Genomic DNA, 13,068 nt, shown 5'->3' on the forward strand with positions numbered 1-13,068 from the left:
TCCATGTAAAAGAGAAAGGTCTTTAAAGGGATAAAGTTTGTGTTCGTGACGCCACCTGTGGTATTCGGTCAGAGTGACTGATGCTGCTTTAAGGGGTCCGCTGGGGTGATGTTATGGCAGCTAGATGGTATACATTCCCACAGGTGAAGTGTATCCCCAGGGCTTCCTGGTGTGTAGATGGTGGATAGTGAGAGGCGCAGAGAAGAATGAGGACACAAGGTTGCAGTCTCTTTACCTTTACTGAAGACTTCAGCATCCACAGTCCAGTGCACCAGAACACAGGGCAGGCAGAGTCTGGCCGGTTTGGAGGCAAGTCCAGAGTCACCTTGTCCAGGTGGAAATCAGTAGCCTTCCCTTGCGCTGCAGTGTTGTAGTTCCTTACTGCCTAAGGCTTCACATAGCGTCCTCACAGATGTAATGTCTCTCTCTCTGTCCCATATAGGATAGGACAAACCCGTATGACTGGTGGCTTGAGGCGGTTTATAGGGACTCTATCATGCCCCAGCCTCTAAGGGGTGCCACCGTGCCTCCTGGGTGTAGGGCGGACAAGTAACGTGAAATTAGCTGTCCTGCCGGTCTCTGGAGCAAGGCATAAAGGTCATTACTCCCTCGGTGTTCTGGCTACCGGGATTCTGCGCCTCAGAAGGAGGCAGCCTTTGTAGGGCTGGTCCCCTTCTGATATCCACTCCTTTGCTACGACTTCTTTGCACGCTCGCTGCAATACAGTTCTGCCTTCGATGTCTCTTTCTAGGAGCTGCAGCTCTGAGGGCATGCACAGCTCCGTGTTCTTTTCCTTTGCTCTCTGACAGGATCCCACCCCTTCCAGGGACCAACTAACTGAGCGGAGCTCAGCCAGCAACTGACCAACTTTCCCTACAGGCGACTAGTTTTACCAATGTGGGGAGTGACCTAATAAATAGGAGCAAGAGCTCTCCCTGGTGGCCTGGAGTGTGAAATGTGTTGCATGTTTGTGATACCTGGATGCAGTTATCCTTCTTTGCCTCCAAACGTAGCATCACTCTCCCAGAGAGGAAAGCAATACCACTGCGACGACCAGGACCCTGGGGCGCTGCATTAGCAGCACCTATCTATTATTATGACCACTGTAATATTAGACTTCTGGTATTGAATTATTTGATAGTCTATTGATACGTTTTGTTCACCATTGTGTTCCCTTTAGAATCAAACAGGTAAATCAGGAACTATTAATGTTTTTTTGATGCATGTGTAACTTTGATTAATGTAAATCAATACTTATTAAAAGTTAAGTATTATTATTGCTGTTACAATACTGACTAAGTGACATATCTGGGAGCTATAAACTGACTTGAGGGCCGGGTGCCTTCATCTGTTGGTGTCCTTCTGCCATTTATTTTTGGCCCTACAAACAGTATAATCTCACAAACAACCCCCCACAAAGTATGACGACCCTCCCATACAACATGATGTCCCCTACAGCCCCAACCTCAGTATGAGGGCCCCCACAAACCTTTACATAGTATGAGGTTCCCTACACACAATATGATGTCCCCCACAGATCTTAAAGGCGGCACTGTGAGGGCCCCAACACATATAATGTCACCCACAGCCCTCACACTAAGTATGAGGGCCCCCACAGCCCAACACACAATATAATGTCCTCTACAGTGCCAACATGAAGTTTAAGTCATCGCACCTGATGTGCTGATGGCCTACTCCTGCCCTATTCTGTTCAAAAATATCTGCATCCCGTGGAAATTGTGACAGCAGGAAGGAGGAGTTAGAAATGGCGGTGCCTCTCGTCTCCGCCCCCCTAGCTCATGGGCCCTGTAGCGGCCTTGTGGTCTGCCGCTATGGTACGCCCTTCGGTGACTCCAATTATTTCTAATTTATTTTATTTTTAGATTTAGCTGTTTTGCATTACAAGAAAAGAGAGTTGATTTAAGCTGTTATATATTTTTTTTCCATATTTCTAAATGTTTCGTTTGTGTTTTATTAGTCCTCTTAGGGAGCTTTACCTGCAATGGCTTGGTCTCCTATATTATACTCTACAGTTGTGTAGATACAGCCTGTGCTTCATAGGAGTAGTAACATGGCAGACATGAGGGCCTTCAGTAGGATTAAGGAAGGGACACTGTTTTCATTGTGAAGCTCAATCTGCCCAGCTTTTACAGACACCTGCATGAAAATGTAGAGCTATGGGATAAATAACTTTCAAAAAATTCTGAGTTAATTAAAGAATATCTTCCATTGAGGACCCTCATCTATCAACCAGAGTTCGGTGAAACTAGTGAGTGTCTCGTGACCTGGAGACCCTGACATTATATGAACAACCCATTACTTTTAATTTGATTCTTGTAATGCTTCATTTACTCTGTGGTGAAGTTGCAGGTAGGATCAAATAAGTACTCAACCATTCTGCAGCTCTCCCATAGATGATTGAAGGAGTTTAAAGCAGCCAACCCCTTTAATGTGGCTGTAGGACACGTTTTTCCATAAGTCAGCAGTTGACTAGATATCCGTTTTTCCACCTTTTACAGAATTAAATACATCATTTTTAAGTTCTTGTATTTACTGATATTTTTTTTCATTTTAGGGAAATGCGAATGTTGATGTTGGGACCTATGATGTTTTTGTAGCAGCCCCCAGAACATTCTTCATGCATTCCCCCCAGTGTCACCCTTACAGACCTTTATGCAGAGCAGGTATGTGTTTTGGACTATTCCCATGTCTGGACCAGCTGGCTTTGTGCGATATGAATAGGTGTTGAACTGCCGGAGACTCGCACTGACTATTCCTATATTAAGCAATAAATGGAATGCAGAATTCCAGGGCAAACGTTAGACATGGACTGGCATCTCTGCCAAGCAGTAATTTGGGTAAATAAGGAACTGGGTTGACTGGATTGCCAATTTTCTCTTAAAATAAGAAGTTTCTTTGTGCTGAGCTCGGCCTTATGCTCAATATTAATGCGATAAAGATGTTCATAAATCACATGTGCGTGAGGCAAGAATGCGTAGACACACAGAGCTATGGAGCAATGGGCTCATTCATAGCCGGGCTCCAGTCTAGTGATAATCCCTTCATTATGCTTCTGTCATTTTATTGTTGATTGAACTTTTTACAAAAATGCAAAACATCCAACATTAAATAGCTGAGAGAATGCCACATAGCCCCAGGTAAATACCAATGGGTAAGAGCCGTCACTCAGGCCTGTTTGCTTTTCATAAATCTTTTCCGGTTACATAAGTAAAAGTTATCGTAGTGTTCTCCTGGTTCGCTTGTCACCATGAACACATTGCTCAATGAGGACGATAGGTGGGAACCTATTGACCTGAGCATTAATATTAGCGGGTTCTCCAAGTGTAGACATTCACCTCCGCTGGCATGACCCAACCCTACAGATATGCATTGTCTGTTATATGGCACGGGTGACATTTACAGCTAGAAGATGCTGAGAGCCGTATGTCTGCATTGTGCTCTGGTATGCAGAATAGCTCGGTCATATTTGATTAGTAACCATCCCTCCTTTCTGTGCAAACATTTATTCCTCTGCTTGAACTTGTTGCGCTCACTTGAGGTTCATGCTGCCCAAACCACTGGAGGCGTGAAGAGCCTGGCTGCACCATTCAAAGACAATATAGTGAAGGCCGAGTGCCCACCATGAGGTTTTGGTGAGTTTTCAATGGTGCGTATTTTCGCTATGTCAAAATCGCAGAGTCTTATAGTTCCAGCAAACTGAGCTGCGGTGCGCTTTTCTAATCCACATGTCAATGTCTCTTTCGGGTACGCAAAGATTTCTGTGCAGATTTTCGCCATAGACTTGCAATAGATGTTCCAGAAGTGGAAAAGCATCAAAACCGCATGTACTCTGACAAAACTTTATTGATGCAGTCATTTGCAAAGTTAAAAACCAGGAAGTATAAAAAAACAAAACAGCTTTATTTAAAATATGACACTCCAACAAAAGACAAAAACCGTGGCGTCAAAAACGAGATAAAAACGCAATGAAAAAACTGCTAGTAGTATCCTAAATTACCTAAGGCTACGTTCCAATGATAAGCTTTTGGTGAGTTTTTGATGTTTCAGATTTTCTGCATCATTTCTGCACATTAGGCCATGGTTACACATTTAGTATTTGGTGAGTTTTTTACCTCAGTATTTGTAAGCCATAATCAGGAGTGGGTGATAAATACAGAAATGGCCACATGTTTCTTTTAGGCTATGTGCACATGTTGAGTAAATGGATTCAGAAACTTCTACATCTCTTAACAGGAAAAATGCCCAAAATGGGTGTTTTTGATGCGTTTTTGCCTGATTTGAGTGAGGCAGGGGGAAAACACACAAAGAATTGACATTCTGCAGATTATTATCTGCACCAAATCTGCAAGTCAAAAATTCTCAATGTGTGCATGACACGTCAGGTTTCTCATTCACTTTGCTGACATCAGGATAGCGTCAGGTTTTACTAACAAATCTACATGGCAAAAACGCACCAAATCTGCAACGTGTGCACAAGCCATTATACATTTCCTGTGGTTGTTCCTCTCCTGGTTTTGGCTTACAAATACTGAGGTAAAAAACTGAACATCTGAACAAGGCCTAAAGGGTGTAGAAATGTTGCATAAAATCTACAACATCAAAAACTCATTGTCGGAACATAGATTTAAAGATCCGGCAAGGAGAGATGAAAATAATCCAATGCGGCTTCCCCTCCCCCTTCCCTTGCAGGTGATTGATGACAAGTCTCTCCCACGTGTGTACAAAAGGAGAGGTTTATTAGTTGCCTGGAGCGTCCTGGGGAGAAGCCACATTGGATTCACTGTCTCTTTTGTCAGATCTTTAAACTATATTTTCTCTGAAAGCTGCAAGAATAACATAAGATTTCTGCAATCGCACTCCCAGGCTCTGATTCCTGCTGCTGGTGGTTTGGGCAGCATGAATCAAGTGACAGGTTCCTTTTAATAAAGTCTTCAATTCACACTTGGAGTTTTAAGACATATCTGACCACTAGAGGGAGCATTGTAGTTAATTCTGGACTCAGTTTGTGGCGGTGGATATTTGGGGAATTCAATAGTCTTGTATCTGAAAGGCTGTAACGAGAAAAACAACAGCAAAAGAGCTTTTTTTTTAATATAGTGTGAACCGGCCTTGGAGGATGCTCATTCAGTTGTTTAATTTTGTAGAAAAAAAACAGATCACAGACATGGCACAAAACTAAAGTCATTTCAAATGGCAACTTTCTGGCTTTAAGAAACACTAAAAGAAATCAAGAACAAAAAATGTGGTAGTCAGTAATGGTTACTTTTTTAACCAAGCATAGGGAAAAAATTATGGAATCACTTTATGCTGAGGAAAAAATATGGAATCATGAAAAACAAACAAACAAAACCTCCAAAACATCACTAGTATATTGTTGCACCACCTCTGGCTTTTATAACAGCTTGCAGTCCTTGTTTGTTTCTTTGTTCTTTGTTAAGTCTCCATTATGGAGATATTGCCTCCTGTTCCCTGTACATGAATATAAATTTAGTCTTTTTAGCCAACTGGGCACAGATAACAACCACATAGAGAACATTGACCACACCCACTTGACTAACAAGACTAGATTTACAAATGGGAAAGAGGGGGTCACATCTCTGGAATGGAAAGGCTATGTGGACACTTTGCGGGTCAGCCTCTGGAATTTTTTGTGCGGATTCTGCATCTCTTGGCAGAAAACGCAAGTGCGAATTTGATGCGTTTTTGGTGCGAATTTGATGCGGATTTTGTGCGGATTTACTGCGTTTTTACCCCTGCGGATTTCTATAATGGAATGGGTACAAAAACGCTGCAGATCCGCAAAAAAGAAGTGACATGCTACTTCTTTTAATCCGCAGTGTTTCCGCACAGAATTTTCCGCACCATTAGCACAGCATTTTTTTTCATTGATTTACATTGTACTGTAAATCACTTGCGGATCTGCAGCGTTTCTGCACCGTAAAAAACACTGCGGATCCGCAGAGAATCCGCAACGTGTGCACATAGCCAAAGATGTTTAACAGAACAAAAACAGCGACATTTACACCTGGTAAAAATGTGTCATATTTATGGCGAGTGACAGATCCTCTAACAAGTGGCGCACAATACAATTTAATAGGATTGTCCTGTGATGGCCATAAAATGGCGCTGTCAATTGTCCCGTTTGCTGTTGGGTGACGGCAAATAACACCAGCAATACTGCAGACTAGTGATCTTAGGCATCAGCACCATAAACACTAATAAAGCCCAACGGCTGATATGTTTGGAGCCTAGCCTTAATAAACCAGCTGGAGAAGAACTACATATCCCAGAGTGTTAGGTGACTGGCATGTTAGGACATGTAATTCTATGGCTTTGTCAGTATTGGGAGATGCTGTTGAGCAGCCACTAGATGGCGACAAACTGCTGTCATCAGCCTTGTGTATACTAAGCTATAGCTATAATACACAGAGGTGAGTGGCGCTGACTGCGGGTAAGGGCACCACTACATGGGCACCGATTACCTGCGTGTAGCTCTGTAAATGGATTGCTCTCAGTGGGAAAAAAAACATAATAATCTTGTAGTTTTGATCTCTTTTAATGGCTAGCAAAAAGCTTTCAAGACTACTTAGGTCACTTCATCAGGCACGGTAGAATAAAGTATCTGAAAGGTTCTGTAAATGAACACAAATAAGAACACAGTAGAAATCTCCCATGAGGTTATATATTTGCAAATTAATAAGTTATATGTGGCATACAGATCTGCACAGATACTATGGATTGTTCCTAGGTGCTTGTTATGAAATAATATTATATGCCAATACTTCTAAAATGAGATGACTTCTATGCCTTCCCCTCCGCCAGCAGGGGTTAATAGCACATGCCGGAGATAGCCCCCAGGAGACTATAATTTGTGAATCAATAGGAGGTCATTGGTACTAAATAGTCTTCATCAGGAGAATGTGCGTCAATGATCTGCTCCTTTCAGGTGTCTTGTCTCCAGGTTATTCACCCTCTGGGAGATACTGGTCGTCCCATACACCGCTGTGTGCATAGGTCTGTCGCTATGATTAGGAAATGGAGAGCACAGCAGTCCAGGCCAATACCTGCTCTATAATTTATATATATATTTATATATATTTATATAATTTACTTACACCTTATAGTGGCACACTTGCCTAATGTCCATATAAATAAATGATGGTAACACGGGGGTGAGGGGTGTAGTTGTAGTAGATGTGGAGGTAGCAGTCCCCCTGCTGCCTAAGGGGGCTCCCTGATCCTTCTGCCACATAAGTGATCAATATTATAAATGACACATGCCAGGTTGGGGGTCCTGTTACTGATTTTGCATTGAAACCGGGGGCTTTAAGTTTTGTCTCTGATAGCCTAGATTCCGATCTACACAAACAGAGGATTTTGAGACCTTCACGCTCATTTATAGGGACCTGATACCGGTGCCTGAAATATGCACATTACAAGCTGTCACTTGTCTTATCAGTAAAGTTAAATAAAAATTGTCACCAGGTTTTAGACACCTAATGTGAGTACAGCACACTGTAGAAAAATTGGGTATCACTTAATTGGCTGTTTGATAAAATCACTGTTTTATCAGCAGGTAGTGTAACCACACCCCACCACTGATTGGTAGCTTTCTGCCTATGCACAGTGTACACAGAAAGCTACTAATCAGTGGTGGAGTCAGGGTAAGGGCATGTTTCCACGGTCAGGAAATGCTGCGGATTGTACGCTGCATACAGCTGCTGCGTCCAATCCGCAGCTGCCAGTTGTTACAGCATAGCGGAGGGGATTTTATGAAATCCCATCTCTACTATGCGTTCAAAGACACAGGTGGCAGACCTGCGTATACGCACATGCGGCGCGTCTTTCTAGACCGCAGCATGTCTATCTTGCGGAGACTGAGCGTCTCAGTTACACAGTTTATGCATAGGATGTGGTGATTCCACATGTGTTCAATGAAAACAGGCAGAATCACCGCATCCACAAAAGCCGGCAGCGCTTAGGACGGAGCTGCTTCCAAAGAGTTACATATACGAAATGTGGAAACATACCCTTATTATACAGAGCTCAGCATTCAGAGAACTGGTAGATTTGCAGCAGATCCCTTAAGGCCGGTTTCACACGTCAGTGGCTCCGGTATGTGAGGTGACAGTTTCCTCACGTACCGGAGCCACTGACACACGTACACACATTAAAATTAATGCATCTGTGCAGATGTCATTGATTTTTTGCGGACCGTGTCTCCGTGTGCCAAACACGGAGACATGTCAGTGTTTGTGGGAGCGCACGGATTACACGGACCCGTTAAAGTCAATGGGTCCGTGTAAAACACGTACCGCACACGGACATTGTCCGTGTGCAGTCCGTGTGCCATGCAGGAGACAGCGCTATATTAAGCGCTGTCCCCCCCACTGGTGCTGAATCCGCCATTCATATCTTCCCTGCAGCAGCGTTTGCTGTAGAGAAGATATGAATAATAGTGTGTAAAATCCAGATCCAGGTCCCCCCCCCCCCCCGCTGTGATTAAAATACTCACCCAGCTCCCGGCTCCCTCGCTGCTTCCTGTCCTGGCCGCACCTTGCACTGTATGAGCGGTCACGTGGGGCCGCTCATTTACACTAATGAATATGCGGCTTCACCTCCCATAGGGGTGGAGCCGCATATTCATTACTGTAAATGAGCGGCCCCACGTGACCGCTCATACAGTACAAAGTGCGGCCAGGACAGGACGCTGCGAGGGAGCCGGGAGCTGGGTGAGTATTTTAATCACAGCGGGGGGGGGGGGGGGGAGGGGGGGGTTGCACAGGGGGTTGGAGGGGGGTGGGGAACTGGATCTGGATTTTACACACTATTATTCATATCTTCTCTACAGCAAACGCTGCTGCAGGGAAGATATGAATGGGGCTTCAGCACGATGCAGGGGACAGCGCTAAACTTTAGCGCTGTCTCCGGCACGGTGCGTGTGCCACACTGATGTGCCACAGAAACGCACCGGCACACGGACACAGATAATTCGTGTGAGACTGCCCTAAGGTGCAGTGCAAGATTGCAGCCATTAAACAACCACTGATCGGCTACAGTTATGTAGGTCGTTTAGTTAGGCCAACCACACTTTCATTCTGTACACATAGGATATCATGGTTTTCAGCAGCACGTCACATGGTTACACAGGCGAGATGCTGCAGAGAACGATGATTTTTAAGTGAACTTTATATCACCCGACAAACAGACGTTTTGCTCATTTATCTGGGGTATATGGGGTATCTAGATAGAGGTAGCACCTCTGGTGGAGTGCTTGCCGTGTCCTTTTTTGGACAGCTCTTCCATCTTTGGTCCTCATCTGATGCTCAACTCTCACCTGTACTTCCAAGTAGCTGCTAGCATGCGGCAGTGGGTACACCCCGGAACACCGCCTCAGCAGGCGGGCCAAACCAGGTGAGGGTAGCTGTTGGGTTTCTTTGAGACCTACAGAGATTTTCAAGGGTTTGCCTACCCTTGCATGTGAAGACTGGATATGGCAGACTGTGCGGAAGAAACCAAGATTCAACGGACAGACAAGCAATTTCCAGCACAGTGTTGTGGATCGCTGAGAGGGCGCAGCAAGGCACATATAGGACACTGCTGGCCATCCACTGCACCCTGACCTATCTCCAGTTGTCTCACCTAGTTCTTGCCACTGGGGCTCGATAGGTACGGGCGAGAGAGTGAGGTTGACGACTGCGCAACTCCTCCTCACTTTAATCCAAGTCAAGCGCAAGTCATGACTTCAACCACTGCGTACAACATCATCATGCTCATTTATCGGGTGATGGGGGGCTGCCTGTTCAGACAGGACAAGTATCAGGAGACCAAGACAAAATTCTCAGCAGCATTCCCTTTCCCAGTAATCATCCACTTTAGGCCGGAGTCACACATGCGAGAAACACGTCCGTGTCTCGCATGTGAAAAGGAAGCTCTGGCGCCGGCACTTCCGCAGCGTGAAGTACTGCAGTGCGCAGGTGCTGGGCCTCTCTGACCTTTTCTGGCGCCTGCGCATTGCAGTACTTTACTCTGCCCTCAACAGGGCAGAGAATTACTCCTGTGCAGGAGCGCGATGCCGGGAGCCACGACGCAACAGGAGGGCGGCATCGCAAGAAAATGGGAGGCGCTGGACCCGGACCAATGACACGCATCGGACCGGACCGGACCACCCCTCCGGGTGAGTATAATCTAACTTATTTTTCTTCACTTGCAGGTGGGACCGGGGGCTTATCTCCAGCATTATGCTAACATCACACTAGCAGTATTTGGTCAGTATTTTACATCAGTATTTGTAAGCCAAAACCAGGAGTGCAACAAATAGAGGAAAACTATAACAGAAACATATGCACCACTTCTGCATTTATACATCTTTATTACACATACAAAAACAAGCAAAAACCGCGCAAAAAATGCATAAAAAACGCACTTGCGTTTTCTGCCAAGAGCTGCGGATTTAGTGCAGAAAAATTTGCAGGCAAATCTGCAACATGTGCACATTTGGTGCAGAAAATAATCTGCAAAATGTCAATTCTCTGTGTTTTCCCCCCTGCGTTTTTGATCTTTGACCTCACTCAAATCAGGCAAAAACGCATCAAAAACACCCATTTTTGGAGCTGCATTTTTCCTGCTAAGAGATGCAGAAATTTCTGAATCCATTTACTCAACATGTGCACATAACCTAATAGAAACATGTGGCCATTTCTGTATTTATCACCCACTCCTGATTTTGGCTTACAAATACTGAGGTAAAATACTGACCAAATACTGCTAGTGTGACGGCAGCCTTAGGCCAGTCTCACACGTCCAGATAATTCCAGTACCGGAAAAATCGGTACCGGAATTATCCGTGTCCGTGAGCTCATGTAGGCCACCTGTGTGGCACACGTGTGCCGCCCGTGTGCCGACTGGGTACCACACGGAGCGTGCAGGAGACAGCGCTAGAGATAAGCGCTGTCCCCTGCATCTGGTGCTGAAGCCGCCATTCATATCTTCTCTCCAGCAGCATTTGCTGTAGAGAAGATATGAAAAATCCTTTTTTTTTTCTTTGTTCGTGTTTAAAATAAAGATCCTTGTCCCCAACCCCCTCCCACCCCCTGTGCGCCCGCCCGCTGTTAATAAAATACTCACCCGGCTCCCTCGCAGTGTCCTGTCCTCGCCGCAGCTTCTCCTGTATGAGCGGTCACGTGGGGCCGCCCATTACAGTAATGAATATGCGGCTCCACCCCATTGTGCAAAATTTGGGCTGTCTAGCTATTAAATTAAAGGGTTAAATCGTGGAAAAAATTGGCGTGGGCTCCAGCGCAATTTTCTCCACCAGAATGGTAAAGCCAGTGACTGAGGGCAGATATTAATAGCCTGGAGAGGGTCCATGGTTATCGGCCCCCCTGGCTAAAAATATCTGCCCCCAGCCACCCCAGAAAAGGCACATCTGGAAGATGCGCCTATTCGGGCACTTGGCCACTCTCTTTCCACTCCCCTGTAGCGGTGGGATATGGGATAATGAAGGGTTAATGTCATCTTGCTATTGTAAGGAGACATTAAGCCAGATTAATAATGGAGAGGCGTCAATTATGACACCTATCCATTATTAATCCAATAGTATGAAATGGTTAAAAAAACACACATTATTACAAGGTATTTTAATTAAATAAATACACAGGTTGTTGTAATATTTTATTATACTTGTAATCCACCTGAAGACCCTCGTTCTGTAAAAAAGGAAAAATAAAAAAACAATATCCCATACCTTCCGTCGTTCTGTCACGTCCCACGATGTAAATCCATCTGAAGGGGTTAACTAATTTTACAAGCAGAAGCCTGCTAATGCAGCTGTGCTCCTGCCTGTAAAACCCTGCAAATGAATGGAATGTAGGTGAATGACCTGTAGTTACCTTGAGTTGCGGTGATGCGCCCTCTGCTGGATGTCCTCATATGAACTCGAGCCTGGGAACTTTTCAGAATATTTTCCCACGCTTGAGTTTATATATGAGGTAAAAATACCTCATATGACCTCGAGGCTGGGAAAATATTCAGAAAAGTTCCCAAGCTCGAGGTCATATGAGGACATCCAGCAGAGGGCGCATCACCGCGAATGAAGGTAACTACAGGTCATTGACCTACATTCCATTCATTCCCCGAGGTTTATCAGGCACAAGCACAGCTGCATTATAGCAGAGCTCCTGCCTGTAAAATAATTTAACCCCTTCAGATGGATTTACATCGTGGGAAATATCGACGGAAGGTATGAGATATTGTTGGTTTATTATTTTTAATTTGTTACAGGTCGAGGGTCTTCAGGTGGGTTGAGAGTGGAATAAAATATTACAACAACCTGTGTGTTTATTTCATTAAAATACTTTGCAATATTGTGTGTGTGTTTTTTTTAACCATTTCATGCTATTGGATTAATAATGGATAGGTGTCATAATTGAAGCCTCTCCATTATTAATCTGGCTTAATGTCACCTTACAATAGCAAGGTGGCATTAACCCTTCATTACCCCATATCCCACCGCTACACGGGAATGGGAAGAGAGTGGCCAAGTGCCAGAATAGGCACATCTTCCAGATGTGCCTTTTCTGGGGTGGCTGGGGGCAGATGTTTTTAGCCAGGGGGGTCCTATAACCATGGACCCTCTCCAGGCTATTAATATCTGCCCTCAGTCACTTGCTTTACTACTCTGGCGGAGAAAATTGCGCGGGAGCCCACGCCAATTTCTTCTGCCATTTAACCCTTTAATTTAATAGCTAGACAGCCCAAACTTTGCACATACACACTACTAACATTAGTAGTGTGGAATATGCAAAAAAAATGATATGAGATGGTTTACTGTATGTAAACCATGTCTCATATCATGTCGGGTTTAGGAAGGAGATAGCAAAAGCCGGCAATTGAATTACTGGCTTTCAAGCTATCTAGTGCTGTATGATATATTAATATATATATATATATATATATATATATATATATATATATGTGTCTCACTGACATATATATATATATATATATATATATTTATATATATATATATATATATATACCTATTCT

This window comes from Ranitomeya imitator, chromosome 1 (genome assembly GCF_032444005.1).
Source record: "Ranitomeya imitator isolate aRanImi1 chromosome 1, aRanImi1.pri, whole genome shotgun sequence".
Taxonomy (NCBI): Eukaryota; Metazoa; Chordata; class Amphibia; order Anura; family Dendrobatidae; genus Ranitomeya; species Ranitomeya imitator.